Genomic DNA, 18029 nt, shown 5'->3' with positions numbered 1-18029 from the left:
AAAAAATTTGAAAAAAAAAATGTGCAACGAACACAAAACAAATCTGAAAGTCACTACTCGTAGAGAGATTGTGAACTTGGAACAATTCCAGGGCAGTAGATGGAATTTTAGGGAGAGACATCCAACGGGCCCGATGCGCAGAAGAGAAACGTGAAATGAGAGGCTTCCTGTTTTTCGGGGTATGACTGTGTTTCACTGCGTAGCTCTGTTTCTAAATTTACTGTGCAACCTGCTGTGGTTATTTGCCCGTTGAGCAGCTTGTAAGGATCAGCAGAGGCAATGATATGTTTTCAATTCTCGCACATGTCGCTCTGTCGAGTACCATGGGAAATGAGGATGGGTCTAATTTTAGCTCATTCCAAATATGTCTGTCCGTATGTCTGTCTGTCTGTCTTTCCCTCTCTCTCTGGCCGTCTTTCTCGCTATTTATCAAAAGTGAGGCCGTTATTAGCAAAGCATTACATATATTTATAGATGTCATTCCCAGCTTTCTTCTTCGCACAAAACAGACTTTGATTAAACCTGTTGATTCCGAGGTACGTGAGTACCCTGTGGCTTGAAGTCATTGCGCATTTGGTTTGGGAACACACGGGGTATTTGTAAGGTTTGGGAAGGCGCAGGGTACTTGTAAGTTTGAACCAACGTGAGGGGAGCTCTTTTGTGTGCGCTGCAACACACACAAATATTTGAAAACTAGACAAGCACTCTGAGAGCGCAGACTTCCGCCAAGCAGCTCATTTCCACCACTGATCGTGTTCTTCCATAGAGATCAGGATTACACATGACATAGGACAGGGGGAAGGGGATGCACAGGTATGTAGTGGTGTTGTTGCATGTGTGCTACTATTTTTGTTTGTTTGTTTGTTTACTTTGACGAGGAGGAAGAGGTCGGTTGGGATTTGGGGCCCCAAGAGACACAGGCCCATTTGTAACACTGAGCTGTCAACTCATCTACAACATGTAATAAGCTTAAATATCTTGCAATATTTCACTCCAAATAATGCCACCATACCCATGTGATGAAGGCAGAGAGAGGGTGAGACGCGCTAGAGAAACTCCTTGTTGTTCGGCGTGTCGAAGAGCGTGTTTCTACTTAGAGCACCTCACATCCCTGGTATCGCCACGAATTTTGTCCAACGCAGCATCTCGTATTTTACGACCACTCCAGCTGTTTCTACTGAGCGATAAAATACGAGGTGATGCAAAGGTGACGTGCAAATGCGGCGATTCCGGAAGTCAGGTATTTTTAAGTCACAGATTTGGGTCACGCGCGCACTGCCTGTATACGATCCGAACCCTGCCTGCTTTGCTACAACTGCGTCGGCTATTTTTTGATTAGCCATTTCTCTTCGTCTTCCCATCCAATATACCCCGAACTAACATACTGGTATCCTGCCACTGACTGATGAGAAATCTTTGGAGATCGAGGGTCCAGTTGAGATTTTCTCAAGGCTGCGACATACTAATGTGGTACTCTCGTGATTCGAGACAACATAAAATGAAATAACGCGGTGTAAAATCAAGTAAGTGATGAGGGTTTAGTAATGCAATGAGTTAGGTTGTTAATCACGCGAACAATAGACGATGAATGCCACAATTCACATGTAACGTAACGTATAGGGCCTATAACACATACACAAGCGAGTTGGTACAAACAAAGCATGATGCGAACACGGTCGCTGTGTGTACACACGTATTTTGTACACATGTGTCGAAGGAGTGATTGAAAAGCGCGGGGAGAAATTCTAGACGTCCGATACATCACGAATTTCGCTACCCGGTGTGTTTCTACTGAGAATCGTCCTTCGCGTCACCACGCATCGACCACCTCAATAGATGGACGACGGAGCACCTCGCATCAGCCGGCATCGGCCACTACCCGATCTGTTTCTACTGAGGAAAAATTCGAGGTGTCACCGCGCATTGGCCGGTATCGGCCGGCATCGGCTGGTATCACCACACATCGGCTGGCATCACCTCGAATTTTCGTCGGTCAGTAGAAACACGCTCATTGCATGATGTTGAAAAGGCACCTCGTAGTCCCGACATTTAATCATTGTCTCACGGAAAATTCCGGTAACACTTGCATTCAGCGACATGCTAAATCCACCCATGGATACCCCAGTGTGGAAACTTTCTTCTGTCGGTTGTGATATGGCTCAACTGACTTCACACCAGACTCGGTAAAGAAGAATTTAAACACGAGTGCATGCCACGGACATTGGTCTCTCACAGGTGAGGATAGGGAAGAGTTGGAGTTCCTGTTCCACACTGTCTGCCAAGTATGTGGTTTCCATCAGACGCGTACAAGGGTTGGACCGTGGGTCTTTCTGTTTCGATATGATTCGCGCAACGTTTGCTCAGCAGAGAGGATATATGTTTGATACATCCATGTACGTGGTGACTTTATGGTTATGCATCTTCCTGTCCTGGTAGATACACAATTGTGGTTTGTTTGATGGGCATGATTCCCAAAATCCCAGAGCATCTTAAGTCTCCCACCCCCCCCCCCCCACACACACACACACAAATTCAGTCCAACTAGGAAGTATCTGATACCCCAGTGCATCCCCCACCATACACACACTCATAATTATAAAGAGCCATACTCTTCAAGTATACTGTAAAACCAGAATGTTTGCATGCATTTTATAGCTCAGTCGGTAGAGCACCGGGCTATCAATCCGGAGGTCTCGGGTTCGAATCCCGATGGAATCCCATTTTCTTTGCTCATTTTTCACTAATAAATTGCATTTTAAAATTGCAAATTTCATGAGAGCCAAGATTCATGAAATTAAAATGCATGTAATGAAAGTTCATGTGTACATTATGTATCATATGCATTGAATTCCAGTGGCAATTTGTCGAAATGTCATGCCGCAAAAAAGGCCGTCGGCTCCAATTCGTGAAGATTTCATGCCGCGAAAAATACCTTTCTTTGTAATAGCAGTAGTCCACAGAGCAGAAAAAATTTCCTTTAAAGACGTAAATAGTCCATGTTCAAGTTGGCTCTTGATGATAAGAATACAATTGAAGTGAAAAGTTTATTGTCAAATTTGCATATTTCTGTGATTGTGATTGATATCGCAGTTAAATGTGAAAACATGGATTATGTCAAAATTTCAGAACATATTGTTAGATGCGATGTATAACAGTTTCTGAAATTGTTGTATTTCTTCTGCTTAAAGTCAAATTTAGAGTGTTTTTTTTTTCGTTATTTTGCACCGGTATGCTGGAATACCAGACTGAAAATGCGAAAGAATGTGATGGGGAAAATACCAGGAGGAGAGATGTGGTCTTGAGATGCCGAGGAGTGATGCTGATCAAAAACCCCTGATACACATACGAGATAGCTGACCTGAGGCCGGACTCAGGCCGGCCTCAGGTCAGCTTTCTCGTACAGTTGTATGTGTAGACAGTCATACAAAACTCTGGCCATCCTCAGGCCGACTCCACTTTAGATAACCTCTGGAGGTGGCCTCAGACTGGCCATGGCTATGTGTAAATGGTACCGGGCCCGAGGGTAACTTTCAGAGCTGCAGATGACTGGTCACATGACCTTCGGCAGGGGCTAGAGCGTGGTAGAGTATCAAAACTAAATCAAACCCACTTAAATGTTTTTTTACTTTAACCCGTTGAGGATGGTTTGATTTGCTACAACACGCATTTCCCATGGACCCTTGCCCGAGTATCCTCGGGACTCGTCCTCGACGGGTTGAAAAGGGTGCTCCTACGGCACAGTAGGTAAAGGCGACGTGAGGCCGGCCCATGTATAAACAGGGTCTATGAGGAGCGTCGTTGCTCGAGCTGGCCCTGATGCTGGTGTGTAAATGGTCCACAAAGTGGCCTCAGGTTGGCCTCGGGGCCCTGCCATGTAAAAAGCAGGCCCCATGTGTAGCTGTAGGGCTTTGTACTTGGTATAGCCTTCATAAAAAGAAGACCAATAACACCACATGTGGTAGCTTTTGTTCCTACAAGACCACTTTCAGGACTTGAAGTTAACAATGAGATTGTAATAGTACCCTCAGACCTAATCAATAATGACACAGGAATAAAAGCTGTGCCTCTGTGTGTGTGTGTGTGTGTGTGTGTGTGTGTGTGTGTGTGTGTGTAACCCAGAGCCTGTCTGAACAGCTCCTTGAGATGCACGGCTGGCTGACTCCATTGTAGCCTAATCTCTATAACAAGGAGGACACTTTGCTCTTCCTTGCAGGACATCTCTCATTGTATTTCCAAATAGATCCTTGCTTGAACTGAATAGTGGTTAGTCTTGCTCCAAGCACCCCCCCCCCATGTTTAAAAATTCTGATCGTTTTGTGCGTCCCAACCAAGCCATTGATCTCAAGATGTTCAAACCTTTTTTTCAATGACTGTAATGAATAACTGTCCTTTTAATATGCTCTTGCACAACAGTCATGGTCGATACCGGTGTAACGGACAAGTACATAGGGCCTATGCCTACTTGTCAACTAGATCGAACTGAGCCTCTATAGGCCTGTCGTCATCAGACGACAGATTTGAGGAAGAAATTTTAGAGTGTGTGCAGAGTAGGGGGCCTAGAGGTAAGATGTATTGCAATACACACATAGACAAATTATGCATGGAATATAACAATCGCATAGTCGCGGTTATTACATACATGTATGTAATTGTACTGTACAACTTACAGAGTTTCGCGGGAGTTGAACCTGTGCCAAACCGAAGTGTCATGGTGGGATCATCCTTCACGCATGTGAAGTTCATTGCAAAATTTCGCTAGTCATTCTTCTGGTGCATAATTTTGCAAAGTTTCTTTCCAGTGTGAACAAACACCTGAAATTTTGCAGTGTTTTGCATTAATCACAAAATTTGCCAGTGAGAAATGACCCACATTTCACCTTTAATAGCAACAATTTGGGATTTACTAAATTTCCTGGAAAGCTATAAATACTGTAATCCCACCTTTTTCTCCCCCTTTTCTGTATGTCCTTGCACAAGAGGAGCTTTCCATATAACAGTGCTCAAAGGGGAGAAAACTGCAAATATCATGAAAGAAAGGAAGTGACAAAGAGAGATTTAGAGGAAGAGTGAAGCCAGGTTTTTTTGCATGCTATTTCTCAGTGCACTTTGTCTGGTGACGAATGCAACCCCATTTTAAGTTGTGAGGTGCGAGGTCATCCCACAGAACTGCGAGTTCAGGATTAGCCACTCCAGGGCATTGTGTTGCTGAAGTTCTTCGCAACTTTGTCATTATTTGCCTGGTCTATTTTTAGCAGCTATTATCCTCCTTCCGTCTGATAATGGGCTATTTGTGTGTGATTGTCTGGAAGCAACAGGCATTAAAAAGGCAAATTTTTTAAGGGGGGGGGGAGGGAAATGGTTGCTTTTGTGCAAAATGTTCTATACATTGGACACATCGTCAACAGATGGCTTGCTTATGTAGTTAGTGACCCATAACGGCAAGTTATCAGCAATGCTAAAAAAAGATTGGGAGCGTCCGCACTGATCTGTATCGCTGTCTCCCCTCGCAGTTGCCAATTGACCATTACTCTGCTTGTGTGGTTGGATCGTTTCCCTGTGGCAATATAATAGCAGAGGACTGAAAGATTGCAAGACGTCTCGTTGCCCATCTTGCTGTGAGAGAGATCACGGTAAAACCAAACCTGAGGTAATTTTTTTTTCTTCTACAAATTCTCCATTTTTAATAGTTAGAAATTGTCTCTTTAGAAAGTATCTGGATGTCGTTTTCAAAACCGTGCCAATTCAAATGCAGTTGATGTGTTTGTAAACTGGCACCAAGAGTTTTGTATCAGTTGCAAGGGACAGATGAGTGTTACTATTAAATGCCCATAGCTGACCGTGTGAAATCCTGCATTCCTCTTTATGCTGGATGATCCACTTTCGATAGCGTGTGGAGGAGAAATGCAAGATCGCGTATTATGCCGTTGCTTGTTATGTACTTTTGTATGGTGCTGCATTAGATCTTTTACGAAGCGCAGTTATTTGTCTCATATTCACAACATACCGCGCATTCACAATTGCCCCCACGTTGCAGGGACAGTCGCCAGAGATCTTATTTTTTTATGTTTTTTGTGACTGGCCTTGCACACTGGTATCTCGACTGTCCCCAAGCCCTGCCACTTGAACCCAGACTTTGTGCATGCGCACATTTGATGAATACAGCTGGGCGCTATCAGTTACAGTGCGGGACTTACCCCTTGTGGTAGGAACCAATGCGAACGCAGTGATAGACCTGAAATGTAGGCCTAACATGTTTGTTTGTGTCTTGTGTTATGGGATATGAGAAATTATTGTCTTCAATATATTGTAGGAAGTGCCATTCTTTTTTAAAAAATGGTTGTGATGAGGGAAATTATAGAAAGGCAGTGAAATGAGGAGAATTTGCTAACATAGAAATTTTGATTTCCTGCAAGTGATTTTGTATGAATTTAGAACACACTATGTGGTATCGATAGGTTATAGGCCTAACTTCCTATTTTTAATACTCATTCATGCATGATAAATGTTTTTTGAAGTAGTTTTCTATCTTTTGTTCAGTGAGATCTCGTAGTGTAATCCTCAAAATGTTCTGGGGGGGGGGGAAGCAGGAGATATTGAAAAAAAAAATCATTAACTGAATCTACATGAGCCACAAACTTAGTGTATGATTGATATACTACTGTACAGATATTGTGATCGAAACCATAACAAAATCATGCTAGGGAATTCTACCCCAAGAGTTTACCGGCAAATCATTCCTGTACAGTCTCTGCAATTATGTGCCTCGGAATGAAGGCAGCCCTTTCTTTAGCGATCATATACTGTAAAAGTGGATATTTTTGTGTGACTAATTTTTCGCGCTCGGCCGGTTGAGAAGAGTTTTTAATTCAGCGGAATCAAGACTTAACTACTAGAACAGTATGGCAGGCAAAAATATTCTCCTGCCCTTATTTTCGTGCTAGCTTCTCGGTGCGCGAAATGCACGAAAATTTCAACGCCGCAAAAATTTCCACTTTCACAGTACCATTTCTGCTTGATCATGTTTGATGATGGGGAGCCCATATCTGGAATAGTAGTCATGGCCCAGCGCATGCATTTAATGTGCCAGTTTGTGTTATGCATGCAATCTGACAATGTCATTAGTCCCCTTTTCTCTTACAGTGTGTATAAACGTGCCTTGGATTGCCTATGTATTTGTATGAATCAGAGCCATTACTTTTGAGTACCGGTATATCACATAGCACTTCATCAGTGTATAGCCCTTGAGAAAAGCGATGTATAATATGGGGGTGGGATAGGATGCTGTTACCACTCTGGAGGGATGGGGGAAAAGGATTTCCTCTTTCTTCATCCTGTGCAAGAATTTGCTTTAAGTTAAATGTTGGATTGTTTAAAGCAGCTACAAAATTATATGTAATGGTAATGGTAATAGTACTAATAATGATGATGATGATGATGATGATGATGATGATGATGATGATATTTGTAATTATAATAACCATAAAGAAGCACTGGTCATATCTATTCATATGTTCACTTGTGTACCTTGTCAGGAAAAATTTTGTGCTTCTCAACAAAAGAGAAACAAAAATTGAGGAAAGTCAACACTGTGCAAATTATATTTAAAAAAGGCCTTTCCACAGAGCAATGTTGCTTGCATAATTGAGCAGTGATGTTAGTGTGCATCGATTGACTCATAAAATGTCCATGATGTTGCTAATAGTGGAATAGTACAGTATCTCAACTGTTTAGCACTAACTTGATAGTGATTCTAACAGGGTGTTCAGATGCAAAAAAATTTGTACTAGCACAGTATAGCTACAAAAACGGTGTAGCAATATGATGAATTTATACATCTGAATGCTGACTGAACGAAACGACGTATAATGTAACGACGTATAGCGAAACAATGGTCAGAGCATCGTTTTGAACTAGAATATGATAATGAATCAGCATTCCATCATGTCTAAATGTGCGTCTGAATGTATGGCGGCCATAGAACGGCATAACTGGGCGGGGCTTAATGGGAGCGCGCACAAATGATGACCCCATGGCTGTCGCTCATGACCATAACAGCATGCGCAGTGGGAAACTGCACATCTATACAACGTTTTCCAGAACAGTTGAGATTAGCATCTGAACAGTCTGCAGGCTACTGTATATGATGATTCTTTATACGTCATTACTTTATCGAGTTTTGCCATAAACTGGCTTGCGTCTGAACAGGGGGTAAGCCACTGCCAGCACTGAGATTTGATTCACAAGTCCTCATAGTGTAAACACAGGGAAAACCTTGTATATCTGTAAGTAGAGGGTTAATGGGAAATGATTGTACATGTAACAGGAAATGTGGAGAAGAAGGACTTGTGTACCGTTCTCGTTGCACTCAAAGTAATGCATTTTTTGGGGGGTTGCGATCCTGATCACGACCCAATTTTGAAATTTTTACAGTGAAAACAGAAATACTGTGCAATCAAATTTTCCCAATTTTTTGCCTGAGTTTTCTTCTGATGCATGGAGCAGCTTCTGGTATTTTGAAACGGCGGCTCAAATTCACGTACAACGTAGCACGATACGATGTACAGCTGGCAACTATTTCACAATTCCGATTTGTGTGAGGAGATTTGCGTGAGATGTCTTTTTGAGTCGTGAGACAAAACGTGAAATTGTATGGTTAAAGTATACTGCGACCATGATCGAATTGCTGTAACACGCAGACATGTATAGTACCTTCAGCATCATTATCCTTGTGTTACACTCGTTTTTCGATCCTCCCCTCCCCATCCATCAGGAATGATGGCTGTTGCTGTGTAGCTTCGCAACTTTGAAATCAACACAAGTGCAAGTAGCATCATTTACGCTGCCTTCAAAAGAAAATGCGCTTGACGTGAATACAAGCTTTTCATGCTAAAATTTATACAATGTGCGATTTGTTTGTCATTTTCAAACAGCATTCGATTGTGAGAAAGTGCATGGGCAAAGATATCAATCTTAACCCCTGCTCATTATTAGATCCTGTCCATGCTTTCAGTGATAATGAGGTGTCAATGCCAACTGCAAATTTCCTTTTACTACTGATGACATGATGTACTCTCCTGATACGTAAACACGACAGTGTCAGGCAATCACAGTTAAAAAATAGGTAGCGTGGGAATGGGTGGGTGGCCCAAAGCATTGGCTGCTCACCTGAGTACGTTGAAAAAAACCACTTTAACCCTTTTTACACTTGTGTTTCTTAACCCCGGACTTTCTCTGACCCAGGACTATCGCTAGTCTCGTACCAATTTTTTCAGCTTTTTACACTCGCCAATTAGTCCCGTACTATCTCTTGTCCGGGGCTAAGGAGAAAACTGACCTTTTTACACTCGTATTTCTTAGCCCCGGACTTTCCAAACCACATGAATATTTATGATTACGCTGTGTACTGTACACGTACATGCACGCACCGGCAGCACTTGATTACCTCGTTTCTGATTGGTCAGTGAGGGTCGGACTTCGTCTCCGTCGCTTAGCCCAGGATTATTTTTTCGTTCTGTTTACACTCACTTGCTTGGCACCGCAATTGCGGTGCTAACCCTGCTATTTTGCAGGGCCAGATAGTACCGGACTATCAGTGCGGCTAGCCCACTTTGGCAAAAACAAGTGTAAGCAGAAAGTGGGCTAAGGATACTCCCGTACCAACGGTGGGGCTAAGGCCCCCCCCCCCCCCCCTTAACCCCACTGTTGGTACGGGAGTAAGCAAAAATTTACAAGTGTAAAAAGCCCTTAATACTAGTAATAGCACCGGGCAGCAAACATGAGCATCAAATTCTACGCACAGTCATCTTGACATCAGTCTAGATTCTTCATCTGGGTGTGTACTTCATGGTTCCACGACATTTGCTCCTGCGACAATTGTTCCCATGAAATATCTGCTCGCTAAGCCAAACATAAATTCTACCCACAAACATACAAGTGTACTCCTAACCCTGATCTCCTCACATCAAGTTTTAAGAAACCTAAAACCCTGTTAGAACCCTAACCTTTATATCGTCGCTGGGGCGACAAGACCTCGTATCTACAAAATGTCAAATGTTCATGAGAGCCAAAAAACATGGCGGCCAAAGCACTATAGCGAACGGGATAGCCTTTCCATGGACATGCCGTGGTGGCTTCATTTTTTGGGTAAGACAGTTAGGATTTGGACAGGACATCACTTAACCGATTATTTGACCATTAATGAAAAAAAAGTCATTTTCACCAAAATTGCAGATACAAGGTCTTGTCACCCCAGCGACGATATGTCATTTGAGAAAATAACATCGGAGCAATTATTGTAGGAGCAAATGTTGTGCCATAGCACCTTACACAGAGATCAGTGATGAAGCTGTCCACTTCATGGTATCCCCACTCTAGTGCATCTTTGAAAGTGTGCGTGGTCTATTAGTGACGAACTTGACACCCATCATCCAAACTTACTTGCGCGATCCTTATGCTTGGTATTTATAGACTTGGGTTTTATGCTCTGACCAAGTGACAGCTCGTCTTTCATGAGTGGATGCATTATCACTGATCTTTGACCGGCCTGGCATGACCTTAGTGGGTGGACTAAACGGGGACATCATCAGTGTCGGAGATTATCTGTGGTGTTATGGGAGGAAGCACAATAATCTATCAATAGATGCTGTTTCAAATTCTCCATACACATGCTATTGCTTCAGTGTTGTGCATTAGTCACTTGAAATGACTAATTTAACCTCTCAGTGCTCATTCATTATTCATGTCAAATGGCTAATGTCGAAGCCGCTGAGGATCACCATCTCAGAAGTTCTGTGTAGAAAGCTGTGTATGATCAGGTCACCAATAGTAATGACAAAAATGAAACATTAAATATGCAAGCATTCTGATATGTTCACATTGTGCTAATTATCTAATTATCTAAAATTATATCCATACGCACATACAGTACGCGCAATAGAAAACGCCCGACGAAAGTGCGTCCAAATTTCGTCCCAACGCTTTTTTCGTTGTTGATTTCGTCGGGGACGTTTTCAACGCTTTTTGCGTCCAGACTTCATGGACGGATTTTGGACGAATTCAACGAATTCAACGAAATCCCCGAACGCTTTTCCGAAGCTGTGGACGCTTTCAACGCTTTCAGCGCTTTCAACGCTTTCAACCCTTTACACGCGATCACACACACACAGGAAAGTTAGCTCTAATCGCGAATTGCTAGCTCTTCTTTCGTCGAAGTTCTCTAGGTTTCCCGTCCATTTCTCTCATTTTCTCTCTTTTGCTTTCGTATCATTGTATCCCTTTCTTTTCAGAGTACAATCATACTTTAGAGAGTATTTTTTCTCATTTTTATTAAGTGATTACCGTGTTTGCCACAATTTGGGGTGAGTTTTTGTTCGAGTGTTTGTTGAGTTTTTCGATTGAACGATGTGTCGATTATCTTCGTGTGTGCGAGAATATCGTACCCACTCGTTTGTTTCCGTGTAAGTATTTTTACCGTAAAGTGTCTTCATCGTTCGTCTTCACGCATCGGGTTTTCACCCTAGTTTTCCTCATCGTAGTTTTCCACATCCATTTTTTTTTTCCGGTGCAAGATACTCTGTGTATTTTCTGCTACGGTAAAATGCCATCGTCGATATTTTTTGAGTATTCATCGTAGTTTTCCACCTCCATTTCATTTTTGTGTGCAAGATGTGTAGCTAGGTCTGCGATGTCTGAATCGTTTACAGATGTGTTTTGTGAGAGTATTAACCACGATGATTTTGAGGATTTTGAGGGTTTCGCGGTGGATGAGATTGACTGGAATGATAGTGATAATGATAATGAATCTACACTATCTAGTGGTGTTGATATAAGAGCTCTTATGATGATGCAATTTATTTCGTGTGACCGACCATCATGACGTTGGCGATGACGAGTACGAAACGAGTAGCCTATACATGTACAATGTAGGCCTGTAATGATCTAAGACGAGAGTGACACTGACGACATGGCCTGGCCCTGGGGGCTGTTTTAGTGTTGCCTGCTGAGTAGGTGTTCCATTCTATCCTTTCAGTTATCTTTCTATCACTTTCTTCTTTTGACCCTGGATGGAAAAAAAAACCCTATCTTGCCATGTAAAGACAGAACACATACCATCATGAAATATCATGACATTACTAAAGTAATAAAAGAAATAAGTAAGCGATGAAAATTCTTGTTTGTAAAATCATAAATCAAAGGTGATTTCATATGAACCAGCTCTTTGAAACGTATTTAATTTGCCTATTGATACTTGCTTTGCAAGTATACATTTTCTCTCCCATGGACTTCGTGTCCCCCCCCTTTTTTTATGTGCTTTAATGATTATTCTAATTTGTTTTGTCAATATCATCATTATTGCTGTATTAATATTACCATACTTTGATATGGTTAATTGCATTTGTTGATTGACTCTAACTTTCATTTTGTTGCCTCCTCTTGGTACTTGTACAGATCCTTTCTAGGGCTTGCTGTTTGCTCACCCCCCCCCCCCTTTGCTGTTGCTATTTCACTCTTTACCTTTCTTTGTCTCTCTGTTGTTCCTTATCTTGTTTGATGTTGCCTCCATATTCATCCTTTTCCTTCAATGGTTGCCCCCTGGCCCTCACGACCATTACTAACCTTCCCCTGCCTTTTGTCTGTCCATCCTCCTGCTCTAATCCCCCTCCCTTTACCTGTTGGGCTCCTTGCCCATGACATCCTACCCTCTCCTTTTGTTTTCTTTGTTCCTTGTCCCTTGCCTGTTCCTGACTGTTCTTGTTGTGTGAAGTCGCTTTACATGTGTGTGGTTGCTTTTTATGCCTATTTGCCATTTTGCTTCTGACGAAGATTCTGCTATGATCGAAAACTTAGGTCCCTTTTGACTCTATCCTAAAAACATTCATGTACACTCCCAAAACTTGCTGGGCTAGTAATGAAAACTTCCATTATCTAGCAGGGGAGAGGGAATGCTTTCATTTTCTCAAGAGAGCTTTTGTGTGAGAGAATGCAAAACTTGATTGAGTGTTGCCAAGTTGTTTTCAAACTTCTTCATTTTATTTGATCTTAAGCATAATCACTTTCGTAAGTACATGTACAGTATTACGATTTCTTCTCCCCTGACTGTAATCGGAAAGTTTGCCATAAGGACGATCGCTAATGTGTTTGGATGTGCCGATATGCGAAACACGTGGTTCAGAAGAATGCACCATGTGCTACTTACAGTTGTACTGCCTTAAAGGTTACTGCAAGTTGAATGGATCGAATGCGCCATAGGCTTAGTTACGGTAAACAGTTTACGTTCGATGCGAATAATTATTACGTCTTTCAGGATCGAGGAATAATACACACAAAACATGCAAACAAACAAATCCACGAACGAGTGTTGATAACCAAAATTCATATGAAAAGTAATAGGCAGTTTTGATGAGCGTGAAATTTTATTGTCATGATTTTGCCGTTTAATCGGGTGGTGGCTGCATCACATAGGACATCTCAGTGAATTTGTCTAGGCATATGAGACTTTTCATATAAATCTGTGATTGCATTTTTGAGTGATTAATCAATTCCTTTTTACAGTTCGGGAACCAGAACATCAGAACATCTTTGCAATGATTCCTTTAACTCAACTCACCCGCGAGTTCTTGGATCGATATACTACACCAAATGCGCGCATTCTTTCGTCTGGCACCTGGGGTCTGGCACGCACCTGGTTTTGTGGAAATTTCCACAAAGGGAGAGGGTGGGGTTTTTCCAATCCCAAGAGACCGCATTATACACAAGAAGACAATCTCGTCGCTTCTATCATTTTCCGTCACTCGTGTTTTCCCCTTATTCTTTGCTAATAATGAACTTAACGATGGTTGTTCACACGTGGTTCCTTTTGTTGTGAGGTGTAGGTATTTTCTTTTTTTATCATTCTTGGGAGGGGAAAGAAGAGTAAAAGAGGGAAAACTTATTAAACGAAGGGCACGTACGCTCAGCATCCACAGCAAGCCGTCTTTTACATCAGCATCGTTGATTATCATCACTTGCACTATCATCAGGCATCACTCGGATAATTTTGTCCTTTTTAGCTCACCTGAGCCAAAGGCTCAAGTGAGCTATTGCGATCGCCCTTCGTCCGGCGTCCGTCGTGCGTCGTGCGTCGTGCGTCGTGCGTCGTCCGTCGTCCGTCGTCCGTCGTCCGTCGTGTGTCGTGCGTAAACTTTTTACATTTTCATCTTCTTCTTGAAAACCCCAAGACCGATTTTCATCAAACTTGGCAGGTAGCATCCCTAGGGGGTTAGGAACTCAATTTGTTAAAATGGGCACCATGACCCACCCAGGGGGCCCCCAGGGGGGCCCAAACCCCCCAAAATTAAGGAATCTTTAAAAATCTTCTTCTCTAGAACCAGAAGTGATAGAGCTAAGTTAATACTATGAGTTAGTTCATTGATGACTGTAGTTTCAAGTTTGTTCATGGCAGAATCAGGGATGCCCCCCTTGGGACCCAGGGGAGGGGGGTGGGGAGGGGTTCTAATGGGGCCTAAATTGTACATTTTCATCTTCTTCTTGAGAACCCCATGACCCATTTTCACCAAACTTGGCAGGTAGCATCCCTAGGGGGTTAGGAACTCAATTTGTTAAAATGGGCACCATGCCCCACCCAGGGGGCCCCCAGGGGACCCCCAGGGGGCCCAAATCCCCCAAAATTAAGGAATCTTTAAAAATCTTCTTCTCTAGAACCAGAAGTGATGGAGCTAAGTTAATACTATGAGTTAGTACATTGATGACTGCAGTTTCAAGTTTGTTCATGGCAGAATCAGGGGTGCCCCCCTTGGGACCCAGGGGAGGGAGGTGAGGAGGGGTCCTAATGGGGCCTAAATTGTACATTTTTATCTTCTTTTTTAGAACCCCATGACCCATTTTCACCAAACTTGGCAGGTAGCATCCCTAAGGGGTTAGGATCTCAATTTGTTAAAATGGGCACCATGTCCTACCCAGGGGGCCCCCAGGGGGGCCCAAACCCCCCAAATGAAGGAATCGTTAAAAATTTGCTCTAGAATCAGAAGTTATACAGCTAAGATAATACTATGAGTGAGTACATTAATGACTGTAGTTTCGAGTTTGTTCATAGGAGATCCAGGGGTGCCCCTCTTGGGGGCAGGGGTGGGGGGGGGGGGGGGGGGGTTGGTTAGGAAGGTCCAAATGGGGGCCTGAATCGTACATTGTCATCTTCTTCCTGAAAACCTCATGATAGATTTTCGTCAAACTTGGCAGGTAGCATCCTTAGGGGGTCAGGATCTCAATTTATCAAAATGGGCACCATGCCCCACCCAGAGGGCCCCAGGGGGCCCCCAATTCTCCAAATTAAGGAATCTTTAAAAATTTGGGCCCTTATTGTACATTTTCATCTTCTACTTCAGAATGCCTGGTCAAATTTTGGTAGAGCTGTGAATAATTTAGATTAGTGACTGCGTGAAAGGTGAACTTGCGATACTCAGGTGAGCGCTAGACCCGCGGGTCTCTTGTTTTTATAAACATTTAGAAACACGATCACCATCACTCGAGATAAACACGTAGCAGTGGCAGATCCAGAGGGGGCGCATGAGGCGCACGCCCCCTTTATTTATCGTGGAAAAAAAAAATAGAAGTGAAACCCGGAAGTGGCACCAGAAATATTAGTTGCGCCCCTCCCCCCTCCTGTACAGAATTCCTGGATCCGCCCATGCCTGTACGAAAATAAATGTCAACAGACAAAGTATCAACAACCTCCCTGACAACCACATAAACATTACCACAGAGCACACCGAAGCGGCTGGCATCAAACACCCTTCGAAATACTGCAGCAAAGCGCGAAATCGCCGTTACGAAAATGCATGTATATATACACAGTGCGAGGCAATTGAAAGATTACCTTTAAATATTTCAGAATATGAAAGGAACAAATAAAGTGATATGAAACGAAAGAAATCGTACACCAAACGAAAGGTATAACGACCTCCAATAGGCCCTTAGCCGCAGCATATCAATAAACATGACGTAAACCAAAGCACACGGAATATGCGTGTTTCGGATTCCTCCCTTCTATATTTCTTTCCTGAACTATTCCCAATGCCCGAATAAAATAATGACTAGTTTGTTACACTGATTTCTTCTTCTGAGGTAAGGAAGTTCGTTCGTCCGAAAACAAAAGGATTGACACTCTGAAGGTTTGCTAATCGGGCAATGCCCCCCCCCCCAAAAAAAAAAAACAGCCCACAAAATGCTCGTTAATCAAAACATTGGTTAATAATGTTAAAGACGATAATAATAATAATAATAAAAATAATGATAATAATAATAATAATAATAATAATAATAATGATAATAATGATAATAATAATATAACAATAGACAGAAATAAAACAATATATGGCCCCCTATAGCAATTACCCGCAGCATGATTACATTTTCGAATCAACAAACATGGATCGGCACAAGGAATGTTTCGGATTCGAAATAACGCCGTAACCATCGGAATAGCGCACCCGTTTTCTTTTTTTCGGAATAATGAACACCACGGAAATGAATAAATGATTTCAAACTAAGAATCCATCGTAATTCTTGCCTTAAAGATTTTCCTCCCTTCTATATTTTATTCCTGAACTATTCCCAATGCCCGAATAAAATAATGACTAGTTTGTTACTCTGAAACATGGTGTTGTGAGTCAAGGAAGTTCGTTTATCCGAAAACGAAAGGATTGACACTCCGAAGGTTTGCTATACCCATCGAACAATGGGGGAAACAAAATAATAGTAATACATTTTATTTTCAAACTAGGTACGAACATCTACAAGGTGTAGGGAATTTGCGTGTTACGGAACATTTTATCACTTTCGCATCAGCGAACTTTACGTGCATTGGGTACTACAAAAATGCCTCCCCCCAAAAAAAAAATGTATATGGCCTTTTTTACGATCAGTGGTGTAACTTTTGTACTCGGAGGGTCAAAATTTCAAACAAAATATTTTTTCATTATTCTGTTTGATTCCTGTTGGAAAGTATTCAAATTTTTGAAAAAATAACATTTCAGACCTTAAAGCTGAAGAGTTATTGGTGTAATTTAAGGAAAACCGTGGCACCTGAAGTAAATTTAAGCAAAATTTTGTTTTCATGAATTGCACCACAATGACAAAACTCTGTAGTCAAACTTCACCATGCAAAGTTTATATGGTTAACAACAATATATATTTTGTGAATCAAAACCATTTGGGGGTTGAATATAAAGTGAATTTAAAAAAAAAAATACATGAGATTTATAAATTTTTGGTAAAAATACCAATTGACATGCAATTTTTAAGATTTTAACTATTTATTGGAGGGCAAGCCAGGTCAAACTCTATACTATAACAAGTCTTTAAGAAGGGCTACCTTCCTATGTAGGTTAAATGAAATTCCAATCATTTCTTTAAATCTTGGATTTTTCACACATGGATGTTTCGGAGGTGACAGTTAACATAATAGAATGTTTCGGAGGTGACATTAATATTAACACTTAGTTTTTTGTAGAATAAGTGACAATAACACAAAACTTCTTCTTTTTATCAATGTTTTTAATAATTATAACTCGAGAACAAGAAATTAACTCCTGTTTCAAGCAGATAAACCACACAGAACAAGTGTTTTTTTACACTTCATTAATTAGCATGGGTACCGGTAGTTTGCCATCCATTTGGACGAAGGATGTAAGCTAAATATTGTAATCTGAAGAAACATGGCATTCCATTTTCTACCTTAAATTGAGATAAGGGTGTGAGATCATTTTAGTAATGTTTCTTTGCTCTCAGAACATTTTATTCCACAACACCAGGGAAGAATCACTCCGTTTCGGAGGTGACATTCAATGTTAACATTGTGTTGAAATATTCATTTACAGTAAGAATATGACGGACATAAGCTAGATATTGTAACCTGAAGAAACATGGCATTCCATTTTCTACCTTAAACTGAAATGAGGGTGTAAGATCATTTTAGTAATGTTTCTATGCTCTCAGAACATTTTATTCCAGAACACCAGGGAAGAATAACTTTG

At 41.7% G+C, this 18029-nt stretch overlaps 1 non-coding gene across 1 annotated transcript; it reads left to right on the top strand.

Annotated features, from left to right (window-relative positions):
- The first annotated feature begins 2645 nt into the window (after positions 1-2645).
- Trnad-auc (transfer RNA aspartic acid (anticodon AUC)) lies at positions 2646-2720 on the top strand. Its single transcript has one exon. It is a non-coding gene; the product is annotated as a tRNA-Asp (tRNA).
- The last annotated feature ends 15309 nt before the right edge of the window (positions 2721-18029 follow it).

This window comes from Diadema antillarum, unplaced genomic scaffold (assembly GCF_040938485.1).
Source record: "Diadema antillarum isolate AM-2024a unplaced genomic scaffold, OU_Dant_1.0 seq00002493_RagTag, whole genome shotgun sequence".
In the NCBI taxonomy this organism is placed as follows: Eukaryota; Metazoa; Echinodermata; class Echinoidea; order Diadematoida; family Diadematidae; genus Diadema; species Diadema antillarum.
Note: the sequence above shows the minus strand (reverse complement) of the source record. Positions and strands in the feature narration are given on the sequence as shown.